The sequence below is a fragment of the Carassius auratus genome, unplaced genomic scaffold (assembly GCF_003368295.1).
Source record: "Carassius auratus strain Wakin unplaced genomic scaffold, ASM336829v1 scaf_tig00216849, whole genome shotgun sequence".
In the NCBI taxonomy this organism is placed as follows: domain Eukaryota; kingdom Metazoa; phylum Chordata; class Actinopteri; order Cypriniformes; family Cyprinidae; genus Carassius; species Carassius auratus.
In genome coordinates, this window is record NW_020528766.1 from 713,104 (window position 1) to 732,519 (window position 19,416).

Below are 19,416 nucleotides of genomic sequence, written 5' to 3' on the forward strand. Positions count from 1 at the left end.
TTATATGACCACAAATAGAGTAGTCTGGCTTCTTTGTTTGCATTACATCTTTCATGTTACGCATAATACATGCAGATAATAAAAACGGTGTTAGTTAGTTGTTAGTAATTTTCTTTTATAGAAATATTCAGCAAAGAAACATTAATAAAGACTTTACATTGTTACAAGTGCTGCTCTTTTGAACTTTATATATTTATATCAAATAATCTGTTCAGAATAATGGCCACAGAGAGGATGCACAAACTGAATGACCACCTGCATTGATTTCCTCTCAGCGGAGGGAACGTGACATAAATAATTCAGGTCTGATACTGTAAATGATGGCAGGCAGCGCCTCGGAGGTCAGCAGGTACTGGAGAAATGAGCTGGGCCGATTCGAAGGACTCGCTAGCTGTCAGTTCATCCACCCCACGGTGATTTTGTTATTAATTCCCATTTGTGACCATGCATGGTGCTATGACCGCCGAACACACAAACTATTTATACAGGTTAAGGAGATCAATTAGATACTGGCCTTCCAACTATGCCCTGCCATCCGAAGAGTCCAACCTCGAAGCGCAGAAGATGGAGAAAGAGATGGATTCTTCCATGAACAAATCTTTCAGTAGGCTACTGTATATTTACGAGTGATGGTGTTACGACCCAAAGGGATCCAAGCTGCAAAGGTCAATAAGTCAAAAGCAGAGGGTCATATATTCACAAAAAGTTTGATCAAACACTTTGAAAAAAAAAAAAAAAAGTAGTCAAGCTTAATATTTGCTCTCTCATCTCTCAAGCAACTTCCTGTAAGCCGTGGAGACGTTGGCTAAAGTTTGCTGGCTTTAACAGTCAATATCCAGAACTCCGAGCATGACAGATAAGCCCACACTTTTGAGGGTTTTGGGTTATGTTGTGTCAGGCCATCTGTTATAACTGTGTTTTCCGCCTTATTGCTGAAGTGGTCAAGTCCAGCAGTGAATCATGCCGGTCTGCTGGGACATAAACGCACATAATTTGTCATGTTTTATGTTCCTTGAGCATTCTTGGTCAATCTTACTCTGCTATATGAGCATTTAATTTGACAAATCCATATTATGATTGATACACATAATGAGACCAGATATGTGTTTATAATGTTTAACCTAATATTTCAGAAGATTGCTGTCATTATGGGGAAAATTGTGGCTTTCTTCACATTTCTGAAAGACTTTCCACTTTTTGAAAGTTTGTTTCATTAAATATAAAGTCTAAGCAATTGTATGCAGTTTTGTGTATTTTTGCGACTTTGGAGCCCCCTAAGGTTAAGCATTTACTGTCGTAAATATACCACTCTCGTACTTTAGCTGTGCACGTGCATTTGTTGATGCCGTAAAGCAATCCGTCCTATTTGAGTTTCTGCTCACCGATCTCAGAGGTGAACTATTTTCAGAATGGCGTTTGTCCCTAAAAAAAGTTGTGTTGAGGATATTTGCTATGACGTTGTTTTGCTGTTGCTAAACTGCTTATGTTTTATATTTTACCAAGGCTGGTAGGCGGTTGCAAAATTGTTCTGTTAGGTGTTTACTTAATAGCGCAAGAAAAAGTATCTGATATTCAATATAGGTATGTGACAATCTGACCTATATACGCACGAGCGCTTTGTTCCCAGCAGGTAATCAGCGCCAGACGCGTCGGTGACTTTGGAAATATTTCTTATCTTTGCTTTGTGAATACCTCTAAAGCCCATATGCTAGTAACGTAAATTACGTCCTCACGTTGATTCTCCAAGTTGTTTGCCGTAAGTAGAAAGTTATAAGCGAAGCAACATTTCTCTCGTGTTTGCCATCAAAATCCGCTATGAAGGCGATTATTATTATTTTTTTTTGTTTCAAACCCAATACTTCTGATAGAATATACATTTAACTTGAATTAGGTGAAGTTTGGGATGGATTGTAACATTCGCATGTGTTTTTTTTACGATCCGCAAGTGACGTTGTTGTCAAAAGCAGAATCTGCCATTCAGTTATATTGGCTTCCAAAACTTCTCTGTTTTCATCAATCCGTGCAGTATTTTTCAAAGAAATCATACAGAACAAAGGTTTAGAATCTCTAGATTACATTATTGCCATGATTTTGTCAAACATATAAATAAATACCATGGATGGTTATGTATTTGTTTAGGAACAACTGTGCTTCTAGCTGCCTGCTAGGTCATGTGACCCGTTTATGGCAAGCTGATTAGCCGAATGTTGCAAACATTTCAGCCCATGTGTGCTGTATTATTCTTACAAACATTGTGAAAATAATTAAATTTGACCAAATCTGTGCAGAATAATACAGCACACATGGGCTGAAATGTTTGTAAGAATTTTTTTTCCAAAAGTAAATTAAAGCAGCAAAAAAAAAAAAAAAAAAAAAAAAAAAAAAAAATACTGTAGTACTTGTAGGCTTACAAGTATATATTATACATAAGGGTATATTACTTTTTGAAATCTAAATATCATATACTTAAAAATAAATAAATATAATATACTTTTGATATAATATGATATCATATTTTTAAAATGCTGATTATTTTGATTTTATGTGGAAATATATGTGTGGATTGATGCTCTCGGTTTCATTAATTAGTGGTTAATTAGAAATAATACATTTTTTATAATTACCTTTTAAAAAGAGGTCACCTTAATCTTGTTGGGCAATTTATTACCTACACTCTGGTGTTTGAATTATGCAAATAGACCAAGAAATTATGATGTTATGATATTTTGAAGTGTTTAATCAAGCGGAAGAGGTCACAGTTTTTCACTGTTTTATTGTTATAATTAGGTACAAAATGACCCCTAATTTCCGAATTTAAAAATTCCATAACTTTCTTAATAATTATCAGATTTTAATCATTTAAAATTTTGAAAGTTATTTTTATTATCTATCATATGGTTATGATTATATATTCATTTTCTAGTATTGAGTCTCTGCCGTGTAAATCTGTCGGATTATTTTGGCCGTTTTAATGCATACCACGTGAGAATCGATTATTGAAAAGTAATACTTAACATTTCTTAATAGCATTCCACATAATCTGAGGAATCCTTCATGTACTGTACGTTGCACAAATGGTTTGGGACGAGTTTGTTTTACTCTATCAATATAGTAGTAATGATTGCCTTAGTAAAGTCTACTAGTAAATAAAACGTGTAAAATATATCTGTCTAGTTTTTCCTCTGTGTTTTTATTCCTGACTCAAGAACTCACCTGAATTAATGCATCCTTCCAGCACTGGAGTCCAGGGCCCTCAGGAGCCCTGCAGAAGAGCCAGACAGACAGACAGACGGATAGAAAGAAACCTTCTGGAAATCCCTCCTTCATACATTTAAAAGTACTGTAAGTATTTTCTGCTCCTCAAAGGTTAACAATCATACGATTTTTAGCTGATATGGTCACTCCTATTCAATGTAATGCAGTGATTACCAAGTTACGTATGTCACTAATCATTATATACATGCACACGTTAAATAGCTTCAATATAATTAAACTTGATACATCATATTTATTATTATTATGATATTTTTTTGTATTTTATATAATTTATTTTAAATGTGTATAGGCAGAACTATATTACTAAATACTTTGCAGCCAAACTGTTGCAATATATCATGTGAACAATTTTGTTAATATAAACTGTCGGAACAACAGATACATTTGACTTTATAATGCTAGAAATAGAAATGATTATCTGTAGTTTCATCATCAACAAAACAAGCAGTGTTGGTTGGTAATTCTTTACTCGGTAAGATATCGCTACTCTTAGGTCCTCCGTAATGCTGGGATGCAAAACTCTTCTTATTGCATTACGCTAAACAGCGACTGTATATGTGGCACAATTAGTTAAATATCAGTTGGCAGCGCTGATTGAATGTGGACTTCCTCCAGTGATACAGTGATATTTGCTTTCCTAGCAGAGACAATGTCTGTACTAATCGTCTTCAGCACTGATCTCCATACTAACTAGCAGAATACATATCCGTGCTCATAAATCAGCATTTCCAACAGCTCTTTAGTACGAGCATATTCCCACTCAGGCGGTGACACATTGCAGAGAGACAGAGAGCGAGAGATGGAGAGAGAGAAACTCTGGGCTCTGGCAAGCCGCACCATGTCAGTGACGGGCAGGGAAGCACGCTGCCACCCTCTCTAAGATCTTTTTAAACTCCGCACGGGTTCTCATGCCATCTGGACGGGCTGTGAGTGGCCCAGATCGGGGAGGTTGCCAGCAGGCCTCCGTAGCGCAATATGGCCCTCCCTTTAATGAACCGCTAACTGTCCTCTCTTTAAATCGAAGTGACATTTTACCCTTTATCTTTGACGTTTCTGAAGGCCTACGCACCGTCCACTCATTAGCATTCCTTTACCTAGGAGAAATATATATTCCTGGTTTTGACAGTGTTCTGTTTGCTTCTTTATGGTGTGTGCGATGCTTTCACATGTTTAATGCATATCTGTTTTGACAAGCACATCGATTTTCTTAGGATGCGTTGACCTTGTGTATGTAGCCATATTGAACAGTTCAACCTAAATCACTATATATCTGTTTATATTCTGATATCTTCTTTTTAACGAGACATTTTTCAAAATATATTCTTTTGAGTTCTACAGGAGAGAGAGAGAGAGAGAGAGAGAGAGAGAGAGAGAGAGAGAGAGAGAGAGAGAGAGAAGTGCATAGCAGTTTGAATGTGATTAATTGATGACAGAATTGACTTGGGTGAGGTATCCTTACTAGAAAAGTGAGGACTGTATGATATAGTCTGTGCATGTGTGAATTGTGTTTTTGCAGCTGATGCCAATTTAGACCGTTTGTATTTAATGAAGGAGTATAAAAAAGCTTTGACATATCTAAGGATCACATGGCCATATGGACACACAAACTCTCTCCTTCACATGCAAATCGTCCAAAACCAGGACAAAGTGAGATTAATAGAGCTATGTTTTTTTTTTTTTTTTTTTTAGTGTAAAATCTTTGTAAAGTTTAAATATAAAGTGTACAATTTATAATATTAATAACATTTAACAATTTTAATAGAATAAATAAATTCATATATTGATATACATTTTATGGCATTTTCTAGCTGTCAGACATTCGAGATTTAACATCAGACATGCACATTAGAAATTACCATGGGACCACCTTTTGTTTGGATCTGCTCTGGAATTAAGACTTTTGCATAAATCTCTTAAATTCTGCCCTGAAGCCATTAAAAAATAGAACATGAAAATTAAAGCTGTGTAAATGATATTTAATCTCTTGCACAATATAATATTTGCATGTTCTGTCCGACATTAGGACTCAAGAGGACAATTGAAGATGAACTCCATTGTGATATTCATCTCATAACATGGGACTCACCCTTGGGCTACCGTCCTATTTACAGGCCACGCTAAAGAGGGATTATATAAATATCATTAAAGCATACCGTAATAAAACTAGCTCTGATTTATTCATGTGAACAGCATGGAAATGTATACAATTATTTGATGGAAACAAAAGCCGTTTGGTTAAATGGCTGAACATAAGGGTTTTAGACTGAGAGGGAGAGGGAAAAAAATATAAAGCAAGAGATAAATTGATGCTCTGTAAAGCCTCGTGATAATTGGTGATAGTTTTTTTTTTTTTTTTTTTTGGAAAGCTGATTGTGAATACTTCATAAAGTCCCAGTGATGAAAAGAGAAAGTGTGTTTTCATAGTCTAATAAGTGTATGAGTTTGTCTGCATGCGTTTATGAGTGTCTGTTGGAGGGTGTAAGATGGAGCTGACGTCCCTGTTGAATTGACAAGCCGTTGCAAGAGGATTTGGAGGATCCGATCTGATTCTGAATCTTCCGTAGGGGATGGAGACAGACTTCCACAGGCTGAGAATCTCCCTTCATTAATCACCGTCATTATTATTGATTTAGAGCGAGGAGCCCCCTCTACTGGGGTAATAAGAGCACGTTCTGCATTCTCAAAGCCTGCTGAAAGAGATTTGGGATTTTTCTTCCCTGTACTGTCTCACCTTCGAGGGAAGCGTTTGCAGATGGGTGTGGAATCGGAGTGAAATTTTCCAGACTGGACTCGCTCACCGCTCTTCCCATAATTCCGGGTGTCTAACAGACCGCAAAGCATCAGAAACAACAGGAAATGTCCTTAAGGACACTGAGGTGTAAAATTAGTGGTGTTCTTGGACTTTATGTGCAAAGCTTCCAATTCCTATTGTTGTTGTTTTGTTTTTTTGTTGTTGTATTGTTTTGTTTTATGCTCAGTGGATGATTCCATCTTATTGTGTATTCCAGCGGCCCTTCCGTTTATTGTGCAAGGTATTTTACTGTGTGTGGTGTGGTCCTCTGTCTGGTTTGTTATTCTCATTGGGTTTTCCTCTTGTGTGTTTGGTTAAAGCGCTGACAGACTTACCGAGCTCGACTTCCTCCTCGGCTCCAGATGTTTAGGATGGCCTCCTGTGATACGACCTCGCCAGGTTTCAATATAAAGAACAGACTGACAATGAATGTTTACTGCAACATTTACTCCCAAAAATCATGCTTGCCATACCAGCCTGTAAACTGTATATAATGCATTTTAAAAGGATTTTTGATTGCATTAATTATCATTTCATGAATAACCACAACCACAGTTATGATACTTCATTGGTGCACCTTTAGAAAGAACAATGTGTCCATTAAAAATGGCAGACAAACAATTTCAGATAAGGAACCTACAAGTACTACAATGCATTTTAACTTAAGTTACAATTATTTACAAAAATATATAATGCATTACGATAAATTTTATGAATATGTTTTTAATGTATTACACAGCATTCAAATGTTCTTGAATAATGCAGTACTACACAGTACTAAACAAGTTATTTTTACTTGCTGCTAACAGTATCCAAGACTGTTTATGCTCAGTGTAAATTGCATCATTTTACACCACCGTCTATAATAATAACTTTTGGAAATGAAAAACATGAATTTTACACAAGAGCAAAAAAAAGAAAAAAAAAAAAAAGAAAAGAAAATTATATATATATTAGTATTTTATGTCCTAAACACGGTTCTGTGCTGTTGTATGTATATCAGTTATCATTTAATTATTGTTCATTAAAAAAAAAAGTTAATTTCTAAAATGTTATTTGTATGCATAATAGTTATCTTTTTTAATTTTAATCAATTAATACACACACACATTTGTTTTTGTGAAAAGTGGGGACATCCCATACTTTCTAAAAAAAAAACTCATTCTGTATGATTTATAAGCGTTTTGTAATACCTGTGTCATACCCATGTCATTATACAGAGTTGTGTCCTGATATGTCACAAAAACAAGAACACACACACACACACACACACACACACACACACACACACACACACACACGTGTCTATTTATTATAATATTTTTTTTGCATTCAGCATTTTGCTAATGAAGACAGAGAAATTGCATACAGAGAAATTACAAACATATCCCTTTTTAAAAATTGATTTATTTATTATTTATTTTGTCTAAACAGGCTAGATGTTGTGTTCCACTCATTTTATTTTAAGCACCTTGTGCCCTGAGTGCTATGTAAATACTATATGTAGCTCAACTTAAACCATGCATTCATTTTTATTTAGCATCTTGTGTAAATGGACACCTTTTTTTGTGTGTGAAACATATACACATTCATGTGAAATATTTTTATTTATTTTTGTATATATATATATATATATATATATATATATATATATATATATATATATATATATATATATAAAGGCTATCTGGTTGTTAAAGTAACCAAAACATTTGATTTAAAAGAATGTTAGAAGATGATGAATGTGCAGGTTACTGTATGTAGATGTGTGATTGTATTAATTCTAAAGGGAGTTAAAGGGAAAATGTGATGCTGCTCTTTTCATCAAGGCTTTTGACTAGTGCCTTATTGTATCTGTGACATGCGACTACACACTTCAAGACACAGCTTATCCCTCCAACAGCAGCAAAACAAATGTAATATCCTGCAATTTGAGAGAATGAGAGACAGAGCGAGTGTGTATATGTGCGGGTGAGAGAGAATAAATAAACAGTGTTTTATGGGAAAGGATATATGAGATTTCTGACAGGAATATTACTGGAGGACTAGACGAAACTCCCCGACATGCCAGCCGTAATTTGTGTCGATCAAATTACATTTACCGTCGCTGCGTTCCTGGAGCTGCTGTAATTTCTCATATTCTTTCATTCCTCTCGCTTCAGATGCACAAAATCCATCATATCTGGGAAAATGGATAAGTGCTGTGTAACAATCATATTGCCTGCGCTCTCCATTATGCCGTGTGTCATCTGATCTGTAGGTGGAAAAGTTAGAAAAACATGTCAGCCTCACTTTATGGAGTCTTTATGGGTTTCAGGGGCTGTTGATATGACAAGAAGACAAAACGCTGCTTTTGAGGTTTGTTTGTTTATTTGTTTTGTGTCAATGAAAATTGTCATCCATTCAGTAGTCATTTTTATTGAATGACCTACAAAATGTTTGTAACTTCTCAGCCCTTATATCATCAAAAGAACTGGAAATAGGCCCCTCCCTCTTTTATAAATGATTAAATGATACATTTCCTAGCTTCTGATTGGCTGCAACCATAGTGGCCTATAATGTATTTATGTTTGCTACATGTGTTCATTCAGCAAATTATTTTCTCCAAGTGTTTGTTTTGTTTTTATTATTCTTTATTCTTCTCACTTTCTTTCTTTCTTTCTTTCTTACACATTTTTTTTCACTTCAGTCCTTATATCTTCAAAATAACTGGAAAATGGCCCCTCCCTCTTCTCATATTTGATATAAATTCTCCGAATGTCCATTTTTTCTCTTCTTTCCGGTAGCATCTGATTGGCTGCAACCCAGGTCTGTTTGTTATATTCACATTCTACAGATGCATTTATCCAAAGTGACATACAAATTTGTCTTTTTGTTTTATTTCTTTTAGTCCTTCTTTCACCTTAATTTTAAACCACCAAAAGCACTGTAAACATCTTCCTCCCTCCTCTCAGTTTTTAATTGGTTCTTGATATTAATTGTCCCTCCCTTTCTGTAGCATCCGATTGGCCACAACCTCAGCGGCCTCCAGTTTGTATTTAACATTTCCTACATCCTCCTCCGCTCTCTCGGCCCTCGAGATCCAGTCCTCTGATACGCATTTTATTCGTCGTCTTTTTTTTGTTTTTTTTTCTGTTGACTCAATTTGTTCCCGGCGTTGGAGAGTGGAGGCAAATTAAGAGGCGTGAACTATGACAGTCCGTGACACCGCCTCAGTCCACGCTCTCCACACCGCATAATGATTACATTACAATCCTGTGATATTATTCAAAACGACTGCTGATAAATGAATGATAAACTCGGGGGTTAGGTCTCCTTTATTACCGAGGTTGATAAGGCAGCTAATCAGTGGCCAAGCAAATGTCATTACATAAATTATGAGTCTGACTTTGATATATATTTCCCGGGTGTTCGCTGCAGACGTCTGTCATCCGCGGCGGCCCTCTCTCTGCGCTGCGCTTACACGGGTGGCTGAAGAAGAAAGAGAAAATATTTATTCTGTCTCATTACTCTCCTGTCTACTCCGGGGCCCGTAATTGCTCTTGTGAATGCAAAGGGCATGTGGCAACCAATATATTAATGTCTCTCAGAGTGACTGAAATATTAGTTTTTCAACAACTGCTTCAATTTGTGGGAATATTTAAAATTCAGTGACTGGGGATTTAATAAGCATTGACAGTTGCATGTAGGCAGTTTACAATGTTTGTTCGGGGGTTGATTAAAACGACTGGAAATTTTGCTGACTCAACGCATGGGCCATTACCACTGCAGAAGCCTTAATTATTCTATTACACACCCCGTCTCATGTGTCTACAGATGATTCGCTTTCCTCGCTAGTTTCTCCTATAACTTTTTATTATTAAAGTCAACATGAAGTCAAAATTGACCCATTTTACTTTCTTGATGTGTGTTCCCGGTCTTATTGTGAACGATTCATCAGTGCCCATTTTCAGTTTGCATCATACATTTATTTACCTGTTTATTGTTTTTACTTTTCTTCATCTGACAGTCATGTAGAGACTTTTTCTAGGGCTTTCAATGACTGAAATGTTAAATCAATTATAAGCAACTGAATCAATTACATAATGTTATATTTTTCTTATGTACACATGCAGATGGGTGTCTGTGGCTGTTTTTGCAGAATCTTCCTGCACAACTGCTACATTTGTAGGAAACTGTGTCAAGTTTAAATTTAGATCTACTGAAAGTAAGTATATGTTGTTAATCACATACACTTGCTTAAAAAAAAACAAAAAAAAAACAATATAAATAAGCTCACTATATTAACAGAATAAATAAAAAAATGTAGCAGTGCAAAGCGCAGACTGATGACATCACTTGTTTTGAAATCTCTGTCTCAACTTTTGTGACATCACTTTACTGGTCCTGAATAACATACAGCTGGTCTCTGTAGTGAGACCTTGACCGTGTGTGCATGTGTGTGTGTGTGTGTGTGTGTGTGTGTGTGTGCGGTAGTTTTTGGCCCCGGGCGAACCTAAGGGTGCTGAGAGTGACTGCATTTGATGACATTACAGCATGAGAAACTCACACACTTCACGGTGCATTTTGGAATATACAACTCAAATATGCTTATCTAGCCTTTGTTTATTAAAAATTAAATCAAGTGCAAAGACTGATGCAATATCGGAAGTTTAAATAGTTAAAATATTAGAAATAACTTTCTAACTTTCTCGAAAAGAAACAAAGAAAGCAAAAGTTTCAATGCAATTATCATTTTATTTACAAGCATCCTTGAAGCATATTTTCATGCCTTGAGGAAAAAGCGAGTGCCAGCTCTCTCCTCTGCCTCTTCTCATTATGTAAGAGCATCAGAGCACATCTGTAGAAATGAAAGAGAGAAACGCTGTCACGCTCTCCTCTCCTCTTTCACCACAAACAAACCCAGTGCCCTGCAGGCGTGGCTGGGACTCGGGCCCCCCGGGCTGGACTGAAACACGGCCCCCGAGGCCTCTCTGAAGGACCTGAGCAGCAGGGGTTCAGATCCCCCCCGGCTCTCTCTCTCTCTCTCGGTGGAGACTGAGAGTGAGTGGCTTTCATTGCTCACACAGTGTATCGCTGTTTAAACGGTGTTGCAGTTAGATTGGCCACAAATGCATTTACAGATTCATGCAGGCCATCAGATGCTTGTCTAATGAAATTTGCTATTTGGGTTTCCTTATACATACATATATTTATATTTATAAATATAAAATTAAATGCAGTTGCTTTTACACCTCCAATTTGTTTTTTGAGCTTAAACAAAACCAAGTTACCTTATATATAAAGTATATTGTACTAAAATATTAATCAATGCCATATCATTGGTATACATTTCACATAATCAGATAAATGTATGGTTTACTTAGTTTCATTTTGTCTTTATTATATTATTTAAATCATTTCATATATAATGATTTAGGTAGAAAATGGTAGAAAAATTACCTAATTTGTGTTTCTTACACTGCAAAGTTGCAAGTAATTTATATTATTATTAATACTGATAAATTATTTAAATATTTTTTATAATATTAAAACTGCATGCATAATAATTAAAATGCATTAGCAAAATGTTTAAAACTAAAATAAAATGTTTAAAACTAAAATAAAAGTTTAATTTGAAATATAGTTGCATTTTATTAAAAAAAGTAAATAAAAATAAATAAATCTACTTATTTCGACTTGAAAAAATTCAGTTGCTGTCTTAATATTTTTAAAGTATAATCACAAGTATAGTATATGCTTGGCTGTACAAGTAATTCAAATTAATTTTTAAAGCTTTCCTATAGCTGAAATTATTTTGATGAGTAAAATGGAAAACATATGTTTTGACTTATTGATCTAATATCACTTTAACAGTGCTTAACAGACCTGAATATTCATGTAACTTTAACAATCTGCTATATACAATTTGTGATCATATTGCATAACAAGAATTAGAGTGTGGTCATGTCTCATTTCTCTACGGTTGATGTCTCATTTGTGCTGCTCACTGATGTCCGCTAATCAATGCAAAGATAATCAGTTTCCAATGAGCACTCACTCATGGACCTGTGGATGAAATTCAACTCACAACACTGCAGAATTTCTCCATTCATTGTTTCCAAATGCGATTGAGGAGCTCAGTTTGTGTGGGTTAAGTGTAGAACGTGATGAGGGAAAACAAGAGAGAGGGAGAGAAAGAGTGATTTGCTTTCCTTCAATTTTTCTCCATTCGTCAAGGAGGGAATCAATAGAGGGGAGTTTTCAACTGCATTTCAATGGGGAGAAGTTTTGTCAGTCAAAGGTTTAGTATGATTCAAACTTGCCTGAGAGACATGCGATCGATTCACCTGAAGAGCTGCACGGGGACTTTCGGTCAATAACAATCTGCCTGTGTATTTCTGCCTCTCTCGCATTTAATAATGCTGCCCAAATACAGAGGATTAAGTCAATTAGACTATTTAAACATTCAGAAATGATTAAGTTATTCCTTTTTTTTGAGAGAGAGCTGGGAAGCAGAGGGGGAGGAAAACATTATCTGAGTGTGTTTGTAAAAGAGAATGTGCTGTATAATATGTGGCGTTTGCATCACTTCTGTCACTCATGGTTATTTAATGCAAAGTTAATAATCATCTTGAGGAGAGCTGTAACCTTTCTAACAAATCTAAAAATGTACAGTTAGACAGTCGGGGCAATAAATCAGGAGAATAATTTTTATTAAAGTTTATCAGTTTAAAAAGATTCTATCCATCTACAAAACCTTAAACCAATGCACATTTTCTTCAACAGTGCATAAGCTTTGAAGACTTGTTGTCTTAGCTTGTATCTTGAATATTTTGTCTTAATGCACTGGCAGATTCTTGGCTTATTTTTAACATTTTAATATATTGTGAATGTAATATGCAAAGAATAATGAATGTTACAATATTAAGATTGTCTCTCCAAGCATATCATCAATAATAAATTAAATACTAAACTGTTTTATCTTTTTTTTTTTTTTTAAATGCAGCTGTTTTCATACATCTCTTTTCATTAACTTTTCTTGAGCATTAAGTGAGCCTGGTGACATTCAGCATGCAACTTTTCCATCGCTTGTGAATACAAATCAACATGTTGAGCCAAGTCATTGTTTCAGAGGTAATTGTGATTCTATTATAAATGCATATATTAATTATCAATTATAAATCTGTATAATTGTATTGATTTATGTAAAAATTGATAATTGTTGTTCTTTAGAGACTATAAGATTAACTCTTTTGACTTGGGATGGCAAGCAAGCACATCCAGCATCCAGAACTAATTCTTGGTTAATCACCACTTAAATTTTCTTCGAAAAATGTAAAAACCTACTTATGCATCAGTCCTGATTGTGAGTTTCTCTGCATCTGAGTCATCCCCACCACAGGAACATCTCCACACCACCATCGCTGCCAGACAACAGACTGACAGCGGGTAGTTGGAAAGCGAGAAAGAAAGTGAAAGAGCAGTGTTTTGCTGCTCCATCGTCTAAACTCCACAACATCCATCCAGATGGCACATGAGAGACGGATACAGCAGGATGGTGACAGGAACACGGGAAGCTGTTGTTCTCTCTCGCTCTCAAAAACACACGACCCCACCACAGAGGCCTGTTTGATTCGAGTATGCGCGCTACACATGAAAGCACGTGGCGGGACGTCCCGCAGCATAGGCGGGGAGCGTAAAAAGCTGAGACACGTTGCCCTTGTTGTAAATCACACACCTTTCAAGCATCAAAGGGAGGCGATATGTAAAATATTTGCCATGGTTGTTGTCCTCAAGACGAAGGTATCAGGCAGACAGCAGGTGAAGAGAGAAGTTGATGACATACTGCAAGGTTGCACGGCAGAGGGGCTTTGGTGCCAAAATGGCTTTTGGTGTCGAGTGCTTTGTATTCGTATTTGTGTGCACTGCGACAAACAGCAGACGAAACCCACTTAACAAACACAGAGGTGTTTAGAGTGCCAATCTGGGCAAAAATGCAAACAAGCCAATGAGCTGATATTACTAAGTAAATAAAAACAAATAAACGGCACTATTTTATTCTCTTGTTTGACTTGTGAATTAAAAAAAAAAGATGTCTTAAATAAATAATATAATACATAGTTGCCAATTTGTTTAGATTACAATTGAAAATGATTATAAAAAATAAAAAAAACGTATTATCATATTTATGTCATAATATTAGTTGCTAAAATAAATAAACAATAGTAAATTAATACAAAATGAATACATATTAACAATAAATTAGGAATTATCCTCAAAAAATGTTTAATTATTATTATTTTTCATTTTTATCTGATTAGCTCATTTCAGGCCCTTATTGATATGGATGGTATAAACGATTCGTTTGGATTGGAACTAATATTAATTATTAAACCGTTTTCATTAATTCATTTACTATTTAATATTACTGTACATAGTCAAATGTATGGTAATAACAAAATCAATAGTAAAATATATATTTTTTTATTATAACTAATATCTATTATTAAACAGTTTTTATTGATTGATTAACTGATGATTTATTTGCTATATACTGTATTAATAATTTGTATCCAAATTTGTATAAATGTCATAAAATAATTAATAAAATAATATATACTAACAATTCATGTGGAATTTTCCTTGAAAAGTAATTAATGAAAACTATAAAATAAAGAAAATACAACTTTAACATCAATTTGATCCGCTCATAGCAGGTCCTCATTAAAGGTTCTGTTCATCCAACCAATGGCAAAAAAGTGGATTTTCAAAAAAACCTGTTCGCAAACAATCGATATTTTTGCTGTTCTGTTTAGAGAAACTTGACTTGTAACCAACGGTCCGTCAAACGCACGGTAAAATGAAGCGTTCCATCACAATATTTGAGGTCAATCACCACTTACAGTGCCAACCTGCATGAAAGGAAACAATTAAAATGCTATTTCCCACTAAAATGCTGTAATGTCAGGTTATTGATGACATATGAACATTAATAACGGAGGCCCCTGACAGGTTGGAGGCAAATAAGAATAACTCTCAGTTTGCAGATGATTGTGAAAGCCTCCTGGGCGTTTCAGAGGAGGATAATGCTTTTTCATTGCCAGCGTGGGCTGAAATGGAAGCTGCCAAACATCAGACTCATGAAGCAGATTTCCAAAATGAGAACGGCCCGCTCTGAGAGTAATTTCTCCCTCTGAGACGCCACTTCGCATCCGGAACGTTCTCCGTTCTAATGACTGACAGGTGTACATCTCTGGTTTCATAATATGTAATAACTACAAAATGGCACTTGATATTATGAATATATTGTATGGAAATGTGCAATCAAATTCAGCTGCTCTGCAGCGCGTCCTGGGAATTCCTGATGATAAAATTTATTTCATGTGACAATTTGGAGTAAACACCCGGAATTTGATCAAACGAAGATGGAAAAGTCTGCCCGTGCCCTCGCAAAACATCTCACTCGACTTTGGAGTCATTTGTTCGCAGCATTGGTCTTGATCAGTTTGCTTTATTCCACACATAATCAAGACAGTAAGTCACATCTGACAGCTACAGTTCGGCGGGACGTCAGCCCCGGAAAGGCAAGATGAATCGCGCTCGCTCACCTCCCCGCTTTAATATCTCACGTTTAAGGTCTTGAAGCAATTTTTGGGCTAATATCCGAGCTGTCAAATTCTGCAGACTGGATGGACGCATGCATATGGATGGTGTTTGTAATGATGAACTGTGCGGCGGTTGACACTTTGTTGGGCCACAAATTACCTCAGTTCTAGACATCATTACCCTTCGCCGACCGCCTGGATGTATTTATACGTCCTTGCTCTGGCGGTTAGTAAGCGGCGTGTACCCCGCGAATCCGAAAACATCAATTCAAAGCAAATATGTGTCTTTGTGTTGCATGTGCGGTTTGACATAATGAGCGAGGTGGGGGGAAAATGATCGCGCATTACACAGGCCCTGCTTTGGCAGAAAACGCTCTATGCCTTTAAGCAACTCATGAAAAATGAAAGAGCTTTGTCTGTCATCAACATGCGCGCATTCTGACCTTGACTCCAGACGGGACTAAAGGGGCTTCTGAATTTTTTACGGCAGAATGTGGAACTCCGTGAGGTATTGAAGAAAAAAAAAAAAAAACAGTCACGTTGAGACGACGGGAGAAATGGTTGAGAAACTACTGTAATTAATTTGGAGTAACATGCAGTTCTCTGGAATGTGCACAGCTACCCTCATGTTTTTTTATCTTTCTCTTTACTGCAGCTATGTTCTCTCGTTCTCTCTCGCCCCGCTTTCATCCGTTTGTTGTTTGTATTGTGGAATTGCTAATGTCGAGAAACACAAAGCCTGTGAGGAAGACTCTTGCAGAAGAAAAAAAAAAAACTCTTTCAAAACAAAGTCACAAATCCTGAAATTCTGACTATGGGGACAACAGGGAAAGAAAATCAGGTCAGCAATCATCACTAATGGGGACAGGTTTTCTTTCGGGCCGCGCGGGGCGGCGCAGGGTCATTTAGGCGGGAGTGGGCATAAATGGTGGAGGGAAATCCGAGGAAAGCTGGACACTGGGTGAGCCCGTGGGGTTTTGTATGAAGCGGGGGGGTATAAAATGGCGAAGTAGGGGCCGTTCTGCCTCCCTTTCTTTCTCTAACCCCCCTCTGACGAGGTCACAGCGAGAGAAGGGGAGAGTAATTCAATCCCCGGGCTTTTTCAGTGCAAGGCCAGTGCTCTTACTGACAACACCCTGAAATTAGAAGCAAACCAGCCCACCAGAGTGTGTGAGACATCAGGGGCTGAAAAAGCAGCACTGCTTTTCCCATGCTACTCGGCTGTCTGTCCGAAAAATCATCGTGCAATCATTGCAATGATAAGCAGATGATAAGCTCAGTGATCTCACGTGCCATCAATGTGAATGACGAGAACCTGACACGTCTGATATGATTTTAATGTGTGCCATGTGTGACCGAATCTGTTAGAAAACACGTTGCTCATGTAATCAGCGCGATTCATTATATTCTTGTTTTGTGTGATTTCAACACATACTGAAGCTCTATAGATATCTATCAGCACATTTAGTTGTACTGGTATGCTACTCAATTTTTGTTTTTTGTTTTTTTTTGTTAGATTTATAATATATATTTGAGTCAGTTCATAGACTTAAACAAGCTAAAAATGAAAGTACAACTGTATAAAATCTTTGAGACACTTTCACATATGTAGCCGGTTTTATTGTTGTTTTGTTGCCGTACACACACACACGGACGAGACCCAGTGGCCTCTGTGTTTCCATATTTACATCTATAAAGTTTTATATAGCAGAAATAACTCGAGTCGTGGCAGTTATAACCCAACATAACTCAGCTTTTGTGAGGGGTTTTCAGGCATCCCACCCTAATGGTTAATATATCATTAATATGGTGTTGTATGTTCAGCGTTTCACTGTCTGTGGAGTTGTGTACAAACCTCAACCTTCATAAGACCGATGATATGCTTCTGTACAGCAGCAGAGCTGCTCATTTCTGAATCCAGAAAGATTAATATAACCCAGCGTAAATGAACATCGTCAAAAGATAATTAAGCTACTGCCTTTTCTGGCTTTCATACTTATGAATGTGATCAGAATTCATTTTTCCAAACAGAAGAACACGCTGGTACATCGTAGATCTTGCTCAAATTAATGCTATCCATTCTTGTAATCACTGGCTGGGAAATCATGTTAAATGAAGAGTAAAATTAAACATTATTAGATGAATTGTAAATCGAATTGAGTATTATTTTTGGTGTCACATCATATTAGTTGAGACTCCGGGAAGCCCTGCAATAAATAAGCACACGTAGACGCTCAACCGTTTGGACTTTATTTGCATGTAAATTCCAGCTAGCGGCTCTGGTGTGTCTGCGTGGCTGTCGGCTGTTGGTGTGGTTGGTGTTGGTGAGGATTGGAGTGTATTGGTGGATTCAGGCATGTGTTACACACAATGAGCTTGACTGACTGAGCAAAAGATGCCTTTCCCCTCCTCCCTACAGTTCACATGCATTACCATCTTAATAAGGAGGTTGATTTAGCCCCCAGGCTGAGGAAAGAGGGGCAGCGAGGCGGTAGGGCAGGTGTGCTTATGTGGGTAAAGCAGAATTGACCCCATCCCATTAAAGAACATGGGATATAAAGGGCCAGGAGAAGTCCTGAAGTCCTGAGGCACATGCATGTGTGTGTTTCTACTACACTGACAGCTTAACACCACCTGACTCACCATTTACCAGCCATTTTATCTCTGTTTCAGAATAAAAAAAAAATATTTATTTGGCAGATGCATTTATCCATAGCATATTGCATTTATTTGTTGGTGTTACTAGTGATTTATTAAATGATTTCATCTTGATTGTGAGTTTGCTGAAATCCAGTACATCAAAACATTATCCAATAGCTTTTGTGACCTAGGTGATGTCAGCAGAAAAGTAAAATTGTTTCACAGATGGAGCATAAAAAATAATCTGAATAATATTGATTGATTGATTGATTGATTGCTTTTGTGGTACGACACAAAATGGTATAAAATGTGTTATAAAATGTTTTTGTTGTTGTTGTTCTTGTTTTTATGTATTCCTATTTTCATAGTGTATCAAAAATAAATAACTGTTAGTGATAGGCAAAATGATGGGCATTAATTGCTGTTGTTGTTTAGTGAAAGCAGAGCCACTATTTTAATGAATATTACAAAGGTAGTTATAAAGTAAGTACAGTCTTTTCAATTACAGGAACACACACACACACACACACACACAAAATAACACATCATTTTAGAACTTGTAAGAGCCTCCAAGCCCAGCGAGGGGTCTCACTCTCCACAGAGAAGGGGAGACAGCTAATTTCCCACCCTCTCTAAAAGGGATTCAGGTTTGAGAAGGACACATTGTCATTCCTCTCTTAAGTGAATAATAGCCCTTCTCCTGGTGTTAGAAATTTGGGGAGTGATGGTCTAATCGCTCTGTACTGCCGGCTGATGGATCAGCGCGCTGAGCTGAGAGCTTGTCAATAGTAGCTCGGTAATTAACAGAGTGGCATGAAGCAGGAGGGAGATCAGACAGCCGGATTAGTTCTGCCAGGTTCTCCTCAGCAGTCGATACACATAGAGACAGAAACCCAAGTGCCCCAAGACTCATTAACATACCTACACCAGATAGCACCTTCAAATTAGCCCGACGATATCTCTCTTTTCTGCTGTACGTGCATTGTGACGTCTGATCAAACAGGTGAGGGAGTTCTAGAAAGTTGAAATACTTTAGGTAAGAGTTTTAAACAGGCTGCGAAGTCCAAGTACAAAATTTGACATGCATTGTTGAGGAATTGATTATTTTTAGAACCGATTTTT

The 19,416-nt window shown here is 36.7% G+C and overlaps 1 long non-coding RNA gene across 1 annotated transcript; it reads left to right on the forward strand.

The window, feature by feature from the left end:
- Window positions 1-1,331: 1,331 nt before the first annotated feature.
- On the forward strand, window positions 1,332-6,910 carry LOC113099057 (uncharacterized). Its single transcript, XR_003289275.1, has 3 exons — window positions 1,332-1,393; window positions 3,236-3,342; window positions 6,388-6,910. It is a non-coding gene; the product is annotated as an uncharacterized LOC113099057 (long non-coding RNA).
- The last annotated feature ends 12,506 nt before the right edge of the window (window positions 6,911-19,416 follow it).